Source organism: Mirounga angustirostris, unplaced genomic scaffold (genome assembly GCF_029215605.1).
Source record: "Mirounga angustirostris isolate CCGP_5_RB_7025 unplaced genomic scaffold, mMirAng1.0.hap1 SCAF_14, whole genome shotgun sequence".
Classification (NCBI taxonomy): Eukaryota; Metazoa; Chordata; class Mammalia; order Carnivora; family Phocidae; genus Mirounga; species Mirounga angustirostris.
This window is the reverse complement of record NW_026991722.1, coordinates 16,701,227-16,722,244: the sequence shown is the minus strand read 5'-3', so window position 1 is coordinate 16,722,244 and position 21,018 is coordinate 16,701,227. Positions and strand designations below refer to the sequence as shown.

At 43.7% G+C, this 21,018-nt stretch overlaps 1 long non-coding RNA gene across 2 annotated transcripts in view; it reads left to right on the top strand.

The window, feature by feature from the left end:
* The window catches only part of LOC123852558 (uncharacterized), a 50,146-nt gene extending 32,832 nt beyond the window's left edge, over positions 1-17,314 (top strand). Inside the window, exons 5-6 of one of the 2 annotated variants that reach the window (XR_006792920.3) lie at positions 5,525-5,612; positions 14,304-17,314. This is a non-coding gene — a long non-coding RNA (uncharacterized LOC123852558). Of the gene's footprint in view, positions 1-5,524; positions 6,123-14,303 lie in introns of those variants that run through there. The other variant, XR_010407505.1, reaches the window with a different exon arrangement.
* Positions 17,315-21,018: the final 3,704 nt, after the last annotated feature.

Sequence of the window (21,018 nt, the reverse complement as noted above, 5' to 3'; positions counted from 1 at the left end):
AATGGGTAATAAACACTAGGGATGAGCATGATAAAGTATGTCAAGTCAGGGAACTGGAAAATCTCCCTTTCCTTGATTCAAATGCATCATTCAATAAGCATGACTGAGCACGCTATGTGCCTAAGATGGTGTGGTGCTGGGGTGAGGATGAGGCATACAAAATGAAAGATGCTCTCCCTAATCTCAAGGAGCTATTAAGAAAAATTATCAAAAACTTGTATTGAGGCAAAAATGTGGATAGTATCTTCTTTCAATGTCACAGGGGGACAAAGGTCCATCTAAGAATTATCTAGGGGAATTTACTCTGTTTAACTCAATGATTACTACTGATTAAAATTCCCAGGTTTAGTGAAGTTACATGTACACTGGTAGATTTTTATCCAATGGAGAAGTAAATAATCTCTGCCTGGAAGAAAAAAAAAAATAACTCTGTACGTCGTGGCTTATTGACCAGTGTTTTACCTGGGTCAGCAATCTTATCCTAACATTCTTTTATGAAATTGCCTATAAATACCTAATTCCTCAAATGTCCTCTGACCAGGATTTCCTACTTTCCAGTTCTCTCTTTACTCAAAGAATTGAACAAAAACCATTGAAGTGTTCATTTCATATTTGCATGGAAGTCCCTTGACCTTTGGAAAATTATACTTTGGCAGCGCTCAGAGTTGAGCCTATGTTACGGCACAGAAGAGGGAAGAACGAAGTAGAGGAACAAATGCTGTCTCCTGAGGTTAAAAGAGTCTGGGGTGAGCGTCTCCCAGGCTGGGACTGTGCATACCTGAGGGAAGTCTCACAGGAACTGCCCTAAGCCTTCTCCCTCAGAAGGAGCTCATCCTGCCCTTGTGATGCTGATGGACTCATCTGGTGAAACCCCCAGGAATCCCATTCACCTCTTGGGATTTTCTACCCCTTGTGACAGGCGAAGGAAGGTTTCCAGTGTGTCGCAAGGAGCTTTCCCCCTAGCCTCCATATCATTGAAAACCTATCAAAATGTGCCATGTGTATAGGAGGAAAGCCCAGTATTGGGAAACAAGACACTTTCTAGATCCATCCTTCTTGTGTTTCTGTCTGATTTATCACAGGATATTTGGTGAGTAGCAGAGACTACTAAGAGAAGAACTCCATGCGCTTCTGAGACCTGTACCATGGACAGGACCTGAGCGTGCTCAGAGCCCCTGCCTCCCTCTCTGTGTCTTGTCTGATTTGGAGTCTCCCAGCTAGGCTACCTCTATGCTAATACCACGAATGTGCTTGGTGGCAACTGTGGTTGTTACTCCTTGCCCCCTCCCTTTAGGTAGGTGCCTGACTAATCAGTCCCCAGAACCAGGAGCAGACAGATCTGCGTGCAAGGACGGATCCTTCTTTACCAGTGGCTTGGCTGAGTCCCTTCCAGGCAAATGACTAAACCACCAAAAATGAGCTTCCCTGAAAAACCATCAAGGAGGTTGCTGATCATAATTCATTTCTATTGGTTCTTATCAGCCTTGTGTCCCCCGTTCAGTCAGTTTTATTAGATTCCTTCTCAGGAAGCATCTAATTGCCCCTTTTTTTGTGTATAATTGACTCTTTTTTTTTTTTTTAAGAAGGTATATAGGGTCTCCTGGGTGGCTCAGTCAGTTAAGCGTCTACCTTCAGCTCAAGTCATGATCCCAGGGTCTTAGGATTGAGTCCCGCATCCGGCTCCCTGCTCAGTAGGGAGCCTGCTTCTCCCTCTGCCTGCCATTCCCCCTGCTTGTGCTCTCTCCCTCTCGCACACACACACACAAATAAATAAAATCTTAAAAAAAAAAAAAAAGAAGGTATATAAAGTATGCATGCAGCTGGGCCTGGGGAACTCATTCTAATCACTTGGACCCCTATTTTTTTTTATTCAGACTGATCAGGGCTAGTTGATGCCCCCAGTTTCTTAATGGCTGACTGGTTTTTTCCTTTTGTGCAGTATAGATCTGAATAATCAGCCAGAAATGAGACTTGCACAGGGAAGTGGTATCTTGTACCTTGTGGGTGGTTCTCTTTTCTCCCTCCACTTGCTGGAAACCTCACCCGAAAATCCTACCCTTGTTTTTTAAGCCTACCTGCAGGTCACATACTAAGAGCCACCTCCAGAATGTTTCACAAGCATCTGGCTAATATGTGTGGGGACTGGTGGCCAAGTTTAGGGTATGACCAAACACTGGGGCTTCCTGAGGAGCCACAGGGGCCCGAGTATGAAGGCTCAATGGTGGACTCGTGCATGTCCCTCCTCTGAATGGCTGTGGACAAACACCGAGAAAGAGTGGGGGCCCTTGGCTCTGGCCTTGTAGAAGAGCCTGAGCACAGAGTTGCATACCCCAGCACCCAGACCAGAGATGAGATTTTATTACGACTTCGGCTGAGGAAGCCTGGCCATTTCAGAAGCTGGCTCTTTTCTTCTTCTTCTCTAGAAAAAGGGATCTCAAGGGAGAAGAGTTTTCTGTGAATCCTCAGGAAAGAGCACTGGTGCCTCTATATGTTTTTGAAGGTAGAGACATAATCAAAGAAAGAAAACAACCCACAAGGTACAAGAGACCACTTTCCTACCCTATTATTTTGCTTCTACTATTTCCTTTTAATAACAAATCCTTCTTACCACTGGGGGTGCCTATTTGGGGTCAGGTCTGGGTTATGTACTCTCCAGTCCAGGGGGAGTTCCAGTCCCCTGCTTTTCCTCCATTGGGCACCCTCTGCCTTGGTTTTGACTTCTTCACTGCTGACTAGCCCACCTGAGGAACGCAAGCAGCCAGAGATGCATTTAACCAGTTTGGGGATATCAAGGAAAGAGTGATGGAAGATTTCAGTAAGTCATCTGAAGCAAAGTTATTCATGCCATTCCTGTGCACACAGGAAGTGAAGACTGTATTATTTGAAAAAAAATAACAGGTGTGGGAGTCGCCTAATGAAGAACCACAATGTGAAGTGAAAAAGATCACTAAAATGTGTCCAGGAAGTTACTCGAAGAAATCCTCCAGAAAAAAAAAAAAAAAATCATCGTAGAGGATTTAGTTGTTCAACTGGTCACTCAGACCAAGCTTCCCAGGTCCTTTCCACAAGTGATGTTTTAATAATGCCTTTGTGAGCCAAAAACCATGGTCCACAGGGAGATTTCAGAGGTAATTAGCGGCTGACGGTTACCAGATATTATGCAGTGAAGCGAAGCGTCTGACTTCTCAGGAACTTTCTGGGAAAGCAATGTCGATAGAAAACAAAGGGTGTGCCTCTGGGGCCCTCCCGAGTCTGTCATCCTTTCATGCCACGTGAATCTGAAAAACAAAAATCCCTGACATCACCATTGGTTCCGGGACTCCTCTCACTTTCCTGGTTCTGTCGGTGGCTCTTTGGGAGAGAAGGAGCCCGGCGCTGCCCCCTGGCTTAGAGAGGGCTGGGTCTCGGCACTTGGGCTGGTGGGCAGGTTTTCTCAGGACCAGATGCTTCATCGTGGGGGGCTGTCCTGTGCACTGTCGCGGGCTTAGCAGCACCCCCTGGCTGCCACCAGCAACCCTCCCCCAAGTCGTAACCATTGAAAATGTCCACAGACATTGCTAGTTTCCCTGGGGAGGGCACCCCAGTGGAGAACCAGGAATCCGAGTGGAGGGCAAGGCAGCTGGAGCCCAGACTGAGAGAGAGAATTGCCTAAGCCGATAGCTACTGCCATCTCTCCTTTCTCTTTCTTTCTTTCTGTCCTCCAAGTCTTTTCACTGGGCTCAAAAAAGGACATAGCCACACATGCCTCCAAAAAAAGATGAGTTGATGAAGTGCAAATGAATCTCCAGGAGAGAGGTATTTTGAAACTGGGAAAGTACTGTTCCTTTGGCTAGCATTTTTGAGCAAGCACGTACTCATCGATACGAGAAGGCATTTAACACTTGATTAGTCACCAGGTGTGTTATTTCATTTCATCTCTTTTAAATTCCCTGAATGGTTATTAACACCTCCTGCATCTCTCGGATGAGGAAGCCTGAGGCTCAGAGAGAGGCGACAATTTGTTCAAGATCACGCAGCTCAAGGGGCTGCTGCCCTGGGGCACCCTTCAAGGTTGTGCTGGCTGACACTGTTAGCGTGCAAGGCGTCCCCGCAGCTGCACAACTCACGCAGCCCCAAGAAGGCAGGTCTGTCTGAACGCAGAGGACCCTTTCCGCTCTATCCTCCACGTACAGTGCTAGCACCACTCTGGAGAGCCCCACGCTTGTAAATAACATTTCGCTCTATCCAAATGGGAGGTCCCCACGTCTCCTAACCTTGGTGAGCCGGTCTCACATGCCACAAAGCTCAGTAGGATACACTTAGCATGGACAGGAGAAGGGCCCTTAGACCTGCAAACGGTGATGCTGGGGATGCCAAGGGTCCTAAAGCAGGAGTGAGCTAAGCTCTTGGTGGAAGAGGCTGGATCTTAATGGTCACAACTGTGTTGTAGAAGAGGAAACCCCTCTCCATATGGGTGGACCAGTTTCTTAACCGTTTAGGAATTGGTTCCAATTTGCAGGGCCAGGTTCAAGATGAAAATGAGGGGTTCCTTGTTCAAAAATGATTAAGCTACTTGAGATGGCAACAACAGAGCACTAAACTGAGCCCTGGGGCCCTTCTGGGCGTGGGGGTCAGTGTGTGAGGCTCACATCGTGGGATCCTGAGGCTGGCCCTGCCGGGTAGACACAGCCCCAGGAACATTCTGCTCACGAATGTCCACTAGCTCTTCCTTCCCTTTGATGCCTTTCCTGCAGCTTCTGATGTTCCCACAGCATTTCCTTAATCTCAAGGTGTTCTGTTTAGAAACAAGGTTATTCCTTGAAAACAAAAGAGCATTCCCAAACTGAAACACCCAAGCTCTCTGAATATCAGGATAAACATATTCGGAGAATACAATTCCTTCCTTTCCTCAGGAGGAGTGTGCAGGAAGCAACTTTGTGCTTTGACCTGAGGTTCAGCTAATGCACGTAACAGGGAGAAAGTTGGAAAGCTGAGAAAGTAGTATGCTTGCATCAAAAAGGAAGACAACCACTTGGGTTTGGAACACAGCACAAGGACAAGGAGAGAAGCCTGATGAGCTGCAGGGATCTGGGATGGGGGTGGTGGTGGAAAGGGCGGGATTGAGCCAGAGAGACTGAAGGGAGGATTGTAAGAAGTTTTGTTCTGTGGTTGTTAATTGGATCCTCTCGACACTTGAATTTTAACACTCTTTAATAAAGACTTGAATTGCATTTCTGGTGGGTTTTGGTTATAGGGCATTTTAAATGCAGCTGTGCTAAGATTGGACCCCATGAGGTCCCTGGTCAACAGGTGTTATATTTAAAAGCATCATAAGCCCCTCTCGGTCTAGATGGTAAATTAGTTGCACAGGACAGAAAGAAACTCCGTCTGTAAAATGGCAAATAGACACCTCCAATCCAGATTATGTGATAAGTACGTTTGGTGGTTGATGGTTCCAATTGGTATAAAAAGGCCAGATTTGACATGTATTACTATTTACTTAGCAATCACAGAAATGTCTAATGGAAATACTGCTCTCAACTAGGTTGAAAGAAGTCTCAAAAACAACTAACTCCAAAGGACAACGTTCATGGTAGCCACCTTGCGCAAGGATGATGATTAGAGAAGACGTGGTGAGTGTGGCTGAATTACTGTATGAATAGATGACTAAGCCAGAATGAGTGCGGGTCCCACAGTACTCAGAAAACCAAGAAAATGAATGGCAACATGCTGTCCTTTCACCACTGAGGAAATGTTGCCCACCACCCCCAACAAACATGCGCAGAAAGCAGCAGCTTTTCGGTTAACGCCAGTGTGTTTGCTTATCCATTTCAGAGGTTTGAGCAGGTGATGGGAGCTAGAGCTCTGGATTGGACTTGAGATAAAAGTTGATATTTCTCAGTATTATTGAACAAAGAATGTTAGGGCTAAATGTAAGCATAAGGCAGTAAGAATGGAACCTAAGTCCAGTTTTAAATTTTTTATGGTATTTCACAACTAAGAGTGTAAGTTGTATTCATGACCTCATCTACTGTTTTAACTCAATATAAAATATAGAACAAGGGTTGGCAAACATATGAAAGTATAACTTCAGAAAGAGAGAGAGAAGAAAGGAAAGGAAGGGAAGAAAGGGAAAGAGAGAAGGGAAGGAAGGAATGGAGGGGAGAGGGAGGGAGGGAGGGAGGAAGAAAGAAAGGCAAGAGAAAGAGACGTAGAGAGTCAGATTTAGAATCATCCTCCAAATAAAGATATTTGGGGTATTTATTGCTGGTCTGGTAAATTTCCCAAAGATGGGAACCATGCAATTTACATATCTTATATCCCCAGTTAGTATATTGATTGGACATGGCACATAGGTAGGTTTTACTCCCCACGAAGAGCAGTGAAGTTGGAGTCAGAAGTTCTAGTTCCAACACATCTGTTGATCGTTTCTGAGTGGCAATGTGTCTCTGGTGGTTAAGAGCTCCAGAGCCGGATACGCTGGGTTCACATCCCGGCTGCACACCTTACTAGCATTGTTAGTAAGCGTGTCGCAGCCCCTCTGTGCCTCAGCTTCCTCATCTGTAAAATGGTCTATACGTCGTTATAAAGATCAAATGAGTTATTGCCTGTAATGCACTTAGTACAGGACCTGGCACAAAAGTAAATGCTCAGTAAATGTTCGCACTAATTATTGAAAAAAAAATGTGGCTTCAGTTGAAAACACTAGCCCATCTGACTGGCAGTGAGACTGGGAGCTCTGCAACACTTTTTTTTTTAATAGCTTTAATGAGATATAATTCATATGCCATATAATTCACTCATTTACAGTGTACAATCTGGGGACTTTCAATATATTCAGTTGTGCGACCATCACCACAATCAATTGTAGAACATTTTCATTTCCCCAGAAAGAATCCCCCACTCCTTAGCTTTCAAGTCCTCATCTTCCCATCCCTCCACCAAAACACACACACAGCCCCAAGCAACCACTAGTCTACTTTCTGTCTCTATGGATTTGCCTATTCTGGACATTTCAGGTAAACAGAATCAAATGCTACGTGGTCCTCTGTGACTGGCTTCTTTCTCTTAGCACGACATTTCCAAGGTTCATCCGTGTTGTAGCATGGGTCAGTATTCAGTCCTTTTTTCACATTCTGCAACCCTTCTTGGGAGCAGCTGTTGGGGCAGAAGGATGACTCCCCGGCTCTCCACAGTCCTAGGATGCTTACTCAGACAATTGGGAGGGTAGCAGGGGAAGCGCTCTAGAGGCTGGAAATCTCTCCTGATCAGGAAGCATCATAGGACTGGGGACTGAACCCAGGCTTTGTCACTTGTCAGGGACAAATCGACATCTAGCTCTGCCACTTACCTGGTCAAAGTTCCTCATCTGTAAAAGGAGATGATGTTAGTGTTCTAAGGATTAGAATAATCCTTATGTAAATGGCCTAGGGAGAATCTGCTACATAATTGGTTTTCGAGGTGATAATCAGGGAAAGACGTCACTTGGTTTCATCAATTTCCTTTTCTGCTGTGAGTTACCACAGTAATTTTTTTAAGTGATACACCAGTTAATGTCTAAAAATCTCTCCTCGTGGAACATTCACCTGTAATAGTAATTTCAAGACGAGGCTCCTCCCATTCCCATGCCCAGGGTCCACTGCTATGGATAGAAAGGGAAGAAAGGGAAGAAAGGACAAATCAAACTGCCAAGAAGAGTTGGGGTGACGCTGGGAACCCCTGATGTGTCATCTCTGACTCCTCCCCAGGTGACTGCTTCCTGACAGTGAAGTCCCACAGGTTACAACTCTGACAAACACGCTATTTGACTCATAGAGACGGTTCAGTCACCACCACGGTGCTGACTATAAAAGAGAAAGGACAGTTAAGTCAGGCTGTGGTTCATGTTTCGTGGCTTCTCTGAAGTTCAGAACCCTTGAAGACAGATTTATCATTCTCTGCTAGATGTGGACAACCAATTACTGATTGAGCAGAGGGGGCCATGGTGGCGTTCACAGATACCTTGGAGAGGTAACATGCTAACTGGAAGGAACACAAGATTTGCATGATTTTATTTTGTGTTTTTGTGTTTTTTTGTTGTTTTTTTTTAGCTGTGGGGTCCAGAACCAGCTGCTTCCTTTTTGTTTAAGATTTTATCTAGTTATTTGACAGAGAGAGAGAGAGCGAGAGAGCACAAGCAGGGGGAGCAGCAGAGGGAGAGAGAGAGAAGCAGGCTCTCCACTGAGCAGGGAGCCCAATGTGGGGCTCGATCCCAGGACCCCGGGATCACGACCTGAGCCAAAGGCAGATGCTTAACCTACTGAGCCACCCAGGTGCCCCCAAGCTGCTTCCTTTTTAAGAAAAAAATTTGGTTTACTTTTAATTGTACAGATTCTAAATGCATACATTTGTATTTGTAAAAATACATCTAAAGGCAAAGTCTTCCACAGGCCCTATCCCTCCAACTCAGTACCCTCTCAAGAGGAAGGGTTTGCTAGACTTTCAGACATTTTTCTATCCATGTATGTATATCATCATCTAAATATATATATATTTATATTTATATAACATTTATATTTTATTTTATATATACGTATATATAAATATACCTGTATAATCTCTATCCATGTATGTATATAGTCATCTAAATATACATATATAATTTTGTTGCATGCATGGCATTAAATTGTGTATACTTCCCAGGCAGTTGGCTTATCTTACTTAGTAGTAAGCGTTGGAAGTCTTCCAATGTCAATCCAATCCATAAAGGGCTGCCTCATTTTTTAAACACTGCTCAATGACATCAATATTGCATAGCACGCAATACCAGGCTTACTCTGTGTGTTCTTGTGTTGATGACCTAGAGCCAGGCTGCAGTTTTTTACACTTACAAAATGTGTCTCAAAACAAACAAACAAACAAAAAAAACCCATCCTGCTACATGCTTCCTTGGGCACATAAGTGGTTCTCTATACTAACTACCAAGAAATGAAATTGCTGAATAAGGGGCGCCTGGGTGGCTCAGTCGTTAACCATCTGCCTTCAGCTCAGGTCATGATCCCAGGGTCCTGGGATCGAGCCCCGCATCGGGCTCCCTGCTCAGCGGGAAGCCTGCTTCTCCCTCTCCCACTCCCCCTGCTTGTGTTCCCTCTCTCGCTGTCGCTGTCTCTGTCAAATAAATCAATAAAATCTTTTTTAAATAAATAAATAAGAAATTGCTGAATAAGAGAGCATTCACATATTTTATTTTGATAGATACTCCAAAATGGGCGGGGACCTAAACAGAATAGTAGAAGGATGTGGTGATGAAGGGCCGGATTCCTGAATTCAAATCTTAGCTCTGCCACATCCTAGCTCACCTTTGCTCTATCGACGTTCTTCATCTGTAAAACTAAGATAATCGCAGTATCTACTTCATTTCATTGTTAGGAAAATGACGTGAGTACGTACAAAACTCTTCTAAATGGTAGAGTAAGAACTCTGTTAGCTGCTCTCAGGAGCTTTGGGTTTAACATCAGTAAAAGTACCCAAATATCTTCCTCTTAAATTAGAGAACAGGCCAGAGGTTGTAGGAGAATTCTTTGAATATCTAGAGCCCTCGACTGACGCCAAGTTTTCTTTCGGCCAATCTGCCCCGTTTAGATAGCCGGTGGTGTGGCTGCTCTCAGCAGGAAAGCTGTTGCCAGCTGATAGGGTCAGGGAAGCAATCTCAGCCCCGTGCAGAGAACGGGGAACCAGCTCCCCTGGAGCTGTCAGGAAAGCCAGCTGTCAGAGCGCTTTCTCGCTGGGGACAGGCGGGATTAGTTCTGATTACCCAGCCTAATCCAATGGCAATTGGGTGCCTGCATGTGCCATCTGAGTTACTACAGATTTGGACATCATGTTAGTTAGGGAAGAGTACCCTCCCCAAAGACGGGTCCTGGGAATTTGGGGAGGTGGATGGGGAGGAGGCAAACCAGGGGGGGGAGAGAAAATGAACATGTCTTGGGTACCTTCTATGTGTCAACCCCCAGGCTGGACGCTTCAAAGAGATTATCACATTTAATCCTCACAGCAAAACTACCAAGGTAGGTGTTCTTGCCCATTTCACAGATAATGACTTGAAAGCTTAAGGTAACTTTAAAAGCGTCGATGTAACAAACTTAGTTTCTCGCTGCCTGCAAGTGACAAGGTTGGGAAATGAGTCCAGGTTTGTTGGAGCTCAAGCACTGTTTTCTTTTTCTTTTCTTTTTTTTTTTAAGATTTTATTTATTTGACAGAGAGAGACACAGCGAGAGAGGGAACACAAGCAGGGGGAGGGGCAGAGGGAGAAGCAGGCTTCCCGCGGAGCAGGGAGCCCGATGCAGGACTCGATCCCAGGACCCTGGGATCATGACCTGAGCTGAAGGCAGTCGCTTAACCAACTGAGCCACCCAGGCGCCCCAAGCACTGTTTTCTTTCTTGGGTGTGATTTTAGGGTTGTGTGTGCGAAATAGAGGCAAGAAAAGAAGCCCATGAAAAGATGCTCAATATCATTAGTCATCATGGAAATTCAAATAAAAACCATAATGAATGAGATAGCATTTCACAACCACTGGAATGGTTATAACAGGATAGGCAGCCAAATGTGCGCAAAGATATAGAGAAAATCCTCAAGCATGGCTGGGGTGGGAATGTAAAACTGTACAGACACTTTGGAAGACCGTTTGGCAGTTCCTGAAAAAGTTAAACAGGAATTGAACAAAAGACTCAGAAATTCCATTCCTGGGCATCTACCCAAGAGAAATGAAAACATATATCCACCCAAAGACTTGCACACAAATATTCTTAACAGGAGTATTCATAATAACCTAAAATTGGAAATAACCTAAATGTGCACTGGAAACAACCTAAATGTCCAACAAGTGAATAGATAGACAAATGGGATGAAGCCATACCATAGAATACTTTGGAGCAATAAAAAGGAGCAAACTTGGATACACGGTACAATATGGATGAACCTCAAAAACATTCCAGTGAAAGAAGCCAGACGCAAGAGACCACATACTGTAAGATTCCATTTATATAAGATATTGAAAAGAAGCTATGGAGACCAAAAGTAGACTCATGGTCGCTGGAGGTGGAGGCAGTGGGGAAAAACACTGATTAATAATAAATGTACATGGAATTGCACTACTGGGCATTTACCCCAAAGATACAGATGTAGGGATCCGAAGGGGTACGTGCACCCCGATGTTTATAGCAGCAATGTCCACAACAGCCAAACTATGGAAAGAGCCTAGATATCCATCAACAGATGAATGGATAAAGAAGATGTGGTATATATATACAATGGAATATTATGCAACCATCAGGAAAATGAAATCTTGCCATTTGCAACGACATGGACGGAACTAGAGGGTATTATGCTAAGTGAAATAAGTCAATCAGAGAAAGACAAGTATCATATGATCTCACTGATATGAGGAAACTGAGAAACAAGACAGGATCATAGGGGAAGGGAGGGAAAAATGAAACAAGATGAAACCAGAGAGGGAGACAAACCATAAGAGACTCTTAATCTCAGGAAACAAACTGAGGGTTGCTGGAGTGAAGGGGGGTGGGAGGGATGGGGTGGCTGGGTGATGGATATTGGGGAGGGTATGTGCTATGGTGAGTGCTGTGAATTGTGTAAGACTGATGAACCACAGACCTGTACCCCTGAAACAAATAATACATTATATGTTAATTTTAAAAAAGGAAAAAAAAAAATGTGCATGGGAGAGCCTGGATGGCTCAGTCCATTAAGCACCCAACAGTTGATCTCAGCTGAGGTCTTGATCTCACAGTTTGGGCCCCGTGTTGGGCTCCATGCTGGGCGTGTAGTCTACTTAAAAAATATAATAATAATAATAATAATAATAATAATAATAATAACAACAATAATAAATGTGCATGAGGGATCTTTTTGGGGTGATGAAAGTGTTCTAAAACTAATCGATGGTGATGGTTGTACAACTTGATAAATTTACTAAAAACATCATTGAACTGAACACTTAGAGAAGGTGAATTATAGGGGTGTGGGGCGGGTGAGCAAAAAAGAAAAGGTAAATTCTATAATATGCAATATATGCCTCAATAAAGTTAATTTTTAAAATAGAACCAAGGAAATGTGTCCCAGAGGTTTGCTTATATGCTATACAAATTTTTCTAAAAACTGAGGTGAAGTTCACATAACAAAATTAATCATTTCAAAGTGAACAATCCAGCAGCGTTTAGTACATTCAAAATGTTGTGCAACCATCAACTCTGTCTAGTTCCAAATCAGTATCATTACCCCAAAAGGAAATCCCCTACTCCCTTTCCCCCTTGCCCCAGCAACCACCAGTCTGCATTCTGTCTCTATGGATTTACCTAGTCTGGATGTCTCATATAAATGAAATCATACAATAAAAAAAATAGAGGCAAGAAGGACACAAACATTTCGTAAGTACATACTGAGTTCATTGCAGCCTTACTTGTGATAGCAAAAGACTGCAAACAACCAAAATGTCTACCGGGAGGAATATGCTTATAGTTTATCTGTTAAATGGAATTTTCTATTTTTAACAGCAACAGGCATTATAAATGAATAAGGCAGTTCTGTGTGCATTGACCTGAAATAATCTCCAAGATACATTGCTCAAAAAAATAAAATACAGAAGAGAGTGTAGAGTATGCTATCGCTTGTATAGGCAAAAAAGAAGAATATTCTGATATGCTTATTTATACACATAATGATTCTAAAAACACACAAGAAACTGGTAATATGGTTGCCACTGGGCGGAGGCCCAAGTATCTAAGGAAAGGGGTGTGGGGAGCCTGTTAAGGACAGTGATTGTCTCTGCAGATCCTCTTGGATAATTTAAATTTATACATGTTACCTAATAAATACAATTTAACTTTTAAATATTAATAGCGAGCAACTCCGTGTGCCTGACAGTGTGCCTGGCATATCTGTGCTGACCACTGAGCTGTAGCTGCTGCTTGCTCTGCATTCAGAAGTTGCTCGAACTTTTCTGGCGGTAGAATAGTCTTTCCACTGGTAATCCTCGCTGCTATTTAAAATCTTGACAGTTTCCAATTCTTTAAGGGAGGGCTAAAAACAAAGAGCTCAAGGTTAAATGAAACATGTGAGAGAGTTTAGTACCTCCCTGATTTTACGATTAAAAATGCCCTGAAACAGGGAGCTCAAGTGACTTTTCCAAGGTCACACTGCTTGTTAGCAGCAGAGTCCACGATTCTTGATTGTGATTTTCAACTTACTCTCTGTTGAGAGGATATAATCCTCTGCCGGGCTTATTCTGGTCCTTTCTCAGGGTAAAGACAGGGTAGAAAGGAAAGATCATGATGCTACCAACATACAGAGCATGACAGTGTTGTTAATGAGACCAACTGCCATGGATTAACCGGTTAACATCACTTTGGTTTGAGGTTGAATGTGGTGGGCTGAAGGCCGTGTCCCATCCAGGCATGTGTCATTAGAGTCCTCACTGTGTTGTGAAGAAACCCTCTCTCTGGTTCCTCCTCCTCTTGTCCTCTGCTTTCTCCTAGGCTCTCTGTGTCCCTCTTTGGAGAGTATCTATTTTAAAATTGGACCAAGAGGTGTGCAATTTCAGGCATCTGCAGATAGGGGAGCCTCCGGAAAGAGTTATCTTCCCTTCTGTCCCCTCCCTGCCTGGGACGGGGAAGGGGTGCTGTGGGGAGTGCCAGCGTCACCTCGGCCACCTTCCTCCACCATCCTTCCCCCAGCCAGTCAGACGGTCTCAGGAGAAAACTGTGTGTTTTGGCCTCCACTTGCCTTGTTTTCTGAAGAATTATTTTTATCGTTCATTATCGAATTGATTTTAGTAAAGTGTGCCTTAGAGATAAGGAGCATCACCCCCAAGGAAAGCAGGGGAGTAGTCCTGCATCCGTGGAGTTCGTTGCCTTCAAACACAGGACTCTTCTGTGGGAGATTCTTTTCATTTGTTTGGGCTGGAGTTTGAAGCAGGCCCATCCTAAACCCTGTAAAGTATCCACACTGCCCACGACTAACCTCGTGACTAAGGGAAGAGATGGTTTGACTTTAGAGTATATCCCAAACCTCCTAGACTGGCCATTTCCCTTGTCCTCCTAACTGCATTCCCCTATGCCTCTCCCATCACTCAGCCTGGGGACCAACGTGCGGAACCTCACCCTTCCTGCTTCATGAGCCCTGATTGGTCCAAATTGGTCAAGTACTCTTGCTCAGTGATTGGCTTATAACCTACCTCTAAGCCAGTCAGCACGCGGCTCTCTCCAGAGAGTGGTTCAGGGGTGATCCAATCAGTGCAAAGCTTAGGTCTTTCACTGCGTCCTGTAAACAGGAAGAAGAACGCGTGCGGAGCCCAGGGGAGGGTACCATTTGAGACTGTGGAAAGCCAGCCCGAGGTTGAAATCAAAGCTCAGAGAAGAGCAGAGTCTCCAGAAATGCAGAGAACCAGAACCGGGGTCCGGACCGAACTCCTGGACTTTTCAGTTGTGTGAGCAGTACATCCCCACTGTTGCTGTTGCTTAAGCTAGTCTGAGTCGATTTTTGATTGTTCCTTCTCGAAAGCATACCAAAGCATCCATAGCTTCCCCTCCCTGGCCCATGGTGCCTGAAATTCCTACCACTGGCCCTCCATTCCACATCTCCGTGTCGTACGTGCCTTCGCCAAGCTACAGGCAGAAGGGAAGGATTTAGGATTAGAGAGCTTAATCAAAGAATGCTTCTCCAAGAAAGTTGTGGGGATGCCTAACATAACCGAATTTCTGAGCTCCATTTGTATTTGCCTCCCGTCTCTTTCTGCCCTTTGTGTTTTGTTTTGCTTTTTGTTGTTTACACAGAAAGAACACCTTCCATCTGGTTGTGTTCAGTCCCACCACTTTTCAAACCCCAGCTCAAGTGTTGCTAGTTTGTCCTTGAAGTCTCCCCTGAGAGCCTCAGCTAGAAAAAAACAGCCCCCTCCCAAAGTGTGGACCGCTTACCTCAGTGTGCCCCGCCCACACTCAGTATCCCCCCACAGACACACTCCACTGTGACATGTTTGCCTGCAAGACAACTCCTGGGTTTATCTTTTGTATTTACCCCAACTCCAGCGTATTGTGGCCGGGCCTTCCACATCTCTTGAGAAGGAGGCAAGTTTAGTGATAGAAAAGAATAGGTTTTCCTCAGGAATTACAGGCCAAAGAAAGGGCTAAAGCAATGGTTCTCAGGTGTGGGTCCCTGGACCACACCATCAGCATCACCTGGGGACTTTTCAGAAATGCAAAATCTTCGGAACTTCAGAACCAGAAACTCTGGGGGCGGGACCTAGTAGCCTGCGTTTTAACAAGCTCTCTGGATTCTGTTGCACTTTAAAGTTTGAGAACCACTGGACTAGAGGAAAATCTTAAACTACTGACTGAGGAGCAAATGAGCCTGGTTATCCAAGAGCAGGATTGAAGACCAAGCAAAGATCAACGTGAGTTGTGGGTCTTTTTCTCTCATGTAGGTTGGGCATTTATTCTTTCCTTTTTGCCAACCCTAAGATGACATGTTTACTTTCTCCCAAGTTGCTTTACATTTCTGAATTTCTAGATTTCCTTTTTGGCAGAATTAAACCCAAAATAACAGGGTTCCTTGTGGATCTGTCAGTAGCTCAAGCAAAGAATTTATCAAGCTACTCTGATGTGTCTGGGCAAAAGCTGTGGTGTAGCTCAGTAAAGACAGTGCAATAATAAAGATGTGGATAACATTCTTTGGAGCTGTTCCATGAGGCCTGCTTGTGACCCTTGTCTGCTCCGTCCCTCTGTGCCTGACTCGCCCTCACTCCAGAACAAGGAAGCATCCTGTTCATTATGCACGTTCATCGCTGACCTCGAAATTCCAGCCATGGCTCCTGAAATGCACCCCCCCAGCTACTGTCTCCACTCAGCCCCCATGGCTAGCTCATTTCAGAGTGTTTTCACATGCCCTCACTCCACTCTGTCTCTGTCCAAGCAAAAAGGGATCAGTGAAAGGCGCAGCTAGAATCTTTGAGAAAAGACTGGACTTGTGCCTTAATTTTCGTAATAATCACAGAGATATCACCTTGTATGCAGAGATTTAACTTTACCCTCCATTCCTATGAATTATGAGAACTCATATTTCAATATGGTACTGATATATGCTAAAAAGTATCAGATCCGATGATGTTGAGAAATCTCTACCTCTCCTTTTAGATAATAAATATACCATCAACCATGTTCAAACAGAAAATAGTTTTTCTTATTTATTGCAGATGCCTCCAAAATATAATCCTTTTTTGTTTTGCTCTCAAACACACTGTTTTTAAGTACAGAAAGTTCCTCAAAAAATCTAATTTCCTATGTTATTTTTGTTTAATCGTGGCACCAATGTCAAATATGTGCCACTTCCACTATAATAGTTTGTATTATGAAAGCATTCGGAAGTTTTAGCAAAAAAAAAAGAGTTTTTTTAATTAACCAAGGAGAAGAACAACTTTGGGGAGAAGCTAGGATGTCACAGATACTTAGGTATATTTACTCATGTCCCCATTACTCCTGTCAGAGTGGATGTTGCTACCTTCGTTTTATAGATGAGAACCCTGGAGTTCAGACAAGCTGGAAAACTGTGCTAGAGTCAGGATGTGATTGGAAATCTGACTCCAGAGCCTGGACTTTACTCAGCACCGCCTGCCCCGCCACACACACACCTCTACCCAGATTAGAACATCCACTGCTTCCTCCTTGCATAGGCTGATATCTACATGAAGGTGTGCACGGGGCACTTAAAAACCAGTTAGATCGGGGGAGGGTGGTTTTTGCAGGTGACAAAAACAGGAATTCCACCCCACCTAAAAGTCTTCCCCAAACTGAATGTTTTGCAAAAACTTCAAAAGGACAGTGTAATTTGGCACCAGATTTGTTTTAATTTGTTTTAAGTCCTGATTTCCAAGATCTGAGCATGCTTATCGACCCTCAGTGCCCGCTAATACAGAATTTGTTAATTTGTTGATTCAGAAGGTCACTCACAACATCCTGGATTTTGATTCAGAAGCCTCACAGCAAAGCAGCTCATTCAATTTACCCTTAGCTGGTACGCTGTAAAGAAACATGTCTGTAACTGAAACCCTTAATCAGTGGTTTTTAAGTTTAGATGTGTTCATCCAAATGCAATGTGACAGTGATGCCATTTTATCGATGGATTTTTTTGATTGACTTTTTGCCTTAGATTTTTAAAGACTCTGTTTAACAATTGGAGTACAAGATCATGCCTGTAGTTAACAATACTGTATTGTACACTTTAAAATTCATCAGGAGGGTAGATGTCATGTTAAATGTTCTTACCTCAGTTTTTTCTTTTTTTTTTTTTAAAGGGAAAGGAGAGGAAAGCAAATCTATTTAATGACTTGATGAATGTCTGCATCAGCCATTTTGAAATGCCTGATAGCTTTTCAGCAATTTGCATTCCGGGTGTCATTCTGTGTCCACCCAGAAAGTGGGGATTTTCAATCACTCATATAATCCAAGAAATAACTTTTGACTAAAATCCTCAAGCACTTCAGGCAAAAGGATCTGGGGCCTGAGTTACCTGGATAATTACTTCAGTTTTTCATTTTACATTGCAAAGCCTTTGCAGATCACTCCTTCAAGTCATCCTATGTGTTTGTTTTCTCTAAGTGTTGAGATAGCCCTGATGTGAGTCAATTTTAAGTATTTAAACAGACATGAAAAAGAATCATTTCCCAAAAAGGGTCTGAATGGACTTAAACTACAAATGATAATTTGGCCACTTTAAAACCCTAGATAGCCAAATATGCCAGACAACCCCTACTTGTTCCCTTCTGTTCCATTTCATAAGGAAACCATCGGCTTTGTTCCTTATTGCAGAAAATGCAAACAACTACATATTTAAAGCACAGCCATTCCTTATGTAAAAACCAAAGTCTAGATACTTACTTTTCAATACCTTTTGTCCAAGAGACATGATAGGAGGGCTGGCTCGGCTGTGGGCTCCCCAGGCTGTGTGGGAGGAATTGATTGGGTGTCCCTGCTCCTGGGACTGGGGATTCAGAGGAGTTACAGGGTTCAGGGTCTTTTCCACGTTCGAGTCAAAGTACAGTTGGGTCTGTTTCCAGAAAAGCTCCTATCTTCCTAAGAGGGAAAATTCCGTGCCCAGAGAAGTTCTGGAAGAAGACATTTTCCCCCTTGCACTTGAATGAACTAGGTCATTGCTGAAGCTGGATAATATTTTTGAGCATCACTGTGATGAAACTTGAGGGCTGTTTCTGCAGGAGGTGTGACACTTGACGAGGCCGCCAGGGAGGCCCTGGCAGAGGGGCCTGGTGAAATGCAGCTCCAGTGAGCTGACGAAACGCAGACGAGCTGTCCCTGAAGTAGTGGCTTCCCTCTCAGAAAAGCAGAATCTTGCTGTCTGATAAAGACCCTGAGGCGGAGTAACACCAGCAGGTCTCATACCAAGAATACCAGGCACTGAAGTACACATAGGAAACCCGTGGAGGGGGCGGAGGGGGCGAAGGGGGTGGAGGGGAGGTGAAAAGAAGAGGCACTATGTTGTTCGTTTAGAATTGGCATTACAGTTCTCTGAAGTTCTCTGAGAAACGCAGAAGCCACAGCAGGGCAAGATCCACCCTCCTCCCTCCTCCCTCCTCCTGTCGCGGTCCTCCCACCACACCCCTCCCTCCCTCTCTCTCTCTCTCAGTCTCTCTCTCTCTCTCTCTCTCTCTCTCACACACACACACACACACACACACGCACATTCTCTCTCTTCCTATTTTGGCTATTGTAGTAAGAAGAGAAGAGAGAAAGAACACAAGAAAACCATAGAGAAATACCACAAATCCATCAAACTGTCAAGAATTGTTCGTGTTACATACCAAAGTAGAATTTGTCAGGCGGGCATTTCTTTGATTGAACTTTGTCCAAATCCAAGACAGAAGATAAAAAATCCTGAAGTATTCTTCTGTAACTACTTGGCCTCTCTGGAAAAGTGTGTGCCACACCTGGAAACGGACAGCTTGGAAAGAAACTTCTTAGGACACTCACAGAGATGGCTAAAATTAGCAGCTCTGAGTGGGTGACTTTGAAAGGGACATACTGGATATATTCACTCTGTCCTGGGCAGTATAATCCTCAAAAGCAGATTGTTCTTACATAGCGCAGTGTGTGCATCACTACACCTGGATGGAATGACATTTTCCACAAGATGAAAAGTCATCATCTAAAATTATTAAATATCAAGAAGTGTACGGTTGATGGGTTCTGTTTCTCAGTTTTATCTTCATGTGAGAAGAAAGATATTGAAAGCCGAGAGACTCTAAAATAATGACTGTCTCTTTGGGAACACATCTATGAAATGCAACCGGATGCAGAAATTACCACCCCTTGGTGACGGCAGGCATCAGCTGGTTTTATTTAGAGCTGGATCCTCTTCATAGAGGCTCTTTCCAAGTAAAAGGAGAGAACGTTGTTAAGAGAGCCGATAAGAGGAAGGTGTGATGATAAAAAATAAACAAAAGTTATCACACAACAGCAAGATAGGATAAAGACAAAAAGGAATCAACATCCCAGTGCAGTAGACAGACGTATATGGTCATGAAAGAATTGCTGCCTGGGAGTTCTTAAATGGAAAAGTTGACACTCATTATGAAACTTGCTTTTGTTCCCAACAGTCTGAAAGATGGACTCCCTCAGCGCCTAGCATTCTTCTAGTAAAATAAATTTAAGGAGCAGAGGATTAAAAAATATATATATATTTATGTTTATATATATTATATATATAGTAGGCTTGCCTATATATGTTTTATTGTTCATCTCATTAACCTGCAGCCATAGAATATCTGTTTTAAGCTTAGGTTTGGGGAGCAGGAATAGAAGACAATCAGAAACAGACCTTGGGATTAAACTCAATGAGGCCAGGACACTGTTCTGAATTTTCTGTGATTATTCAAAGGAGGGGATGGAAGGTTTAAGGTGTTGAAGAGAAAAAGGAGGGCATATATTTGTGCCCTTTCAAAAGCATCAAAAAATACCAGAGTTTGTGATTAAAAATGAAGACCTAAAGATGTGTAGCACCATTTCAGGTAAAGTAGTATGGCATAAAAGAAAATAGGTGTAAGTTATCTCTTTTTCTGAAGCTAGAGGAGGATAAACAAAGCCCTCCCTCTGTAAGGGGATTGTCCATCCACAGAGCAGAGTTGGAAATGTATTTTTTATCAGATGTCTTTTAATTGCTTCTCTCAAAGGCCTCTGGGGCTTTGTTATTTTCTTGGCTTCTCAAATGAACAGGTGCCTCACATTTCCTTGGCTACAGTAGGCTTGCTGGGGACCAGATCTAGTCAGTTCCCAACTAATCTGAATATTTAAAGCCAATTCATTAGGTTTGCAAGCTGCTTTTCATTCCCATAAATTGGGCTTGAATTGGTACGTGAGGAGTTTATCTGCTCATTTTATCCTTCCTGGCAGAGAAGGCCCTCAAATGTTTGTGTCTAATGGTAGGAGTGATGAATGCCCTTTCCAGCAGAGCACATTCTTGGCGGAGGCTCGGTACCAGTCACATGTCAGGTCAGATCCGATTTTCTGCCAGGGTCCTTGGGCCAAGCTGGAGCTGAGGCAGCCACTCCAACTTCAGGGCACAGTCAACGTTTGTGAGAGTCCCCCACTACTGACAGCGTCAGCTCGGGTTCCCTCTCTCAGCAGTCCATCCCTACGCAGGGTCCAGGGGTTCTGATAGTTTCTGCACTGTGTCTGGCATCTTGCTCAGAGGACACGACCTGAATCCAACTCTTGCAACCTTCATTCAGTTCCCCGTATTGCCAATCAGGTAGGTCAACTTAACAGGCATTTTGATCCCTTAAGTACAGTGGCAACAGAAAGATCAATGTAAATAGGACTGTGTTCTCTCATGATGTTTTTCATACCAGGTAGCAGATAAAATTCTTCATTAGAATATGAAGTTTAAAAAATATTTGCAAAAGGGACACCTGGCTGTCTCAATCAGTGGAGCGTGCAACTCTTGATGGGTGTAGAGATTACTTAAAAATAAAATCTTTATAA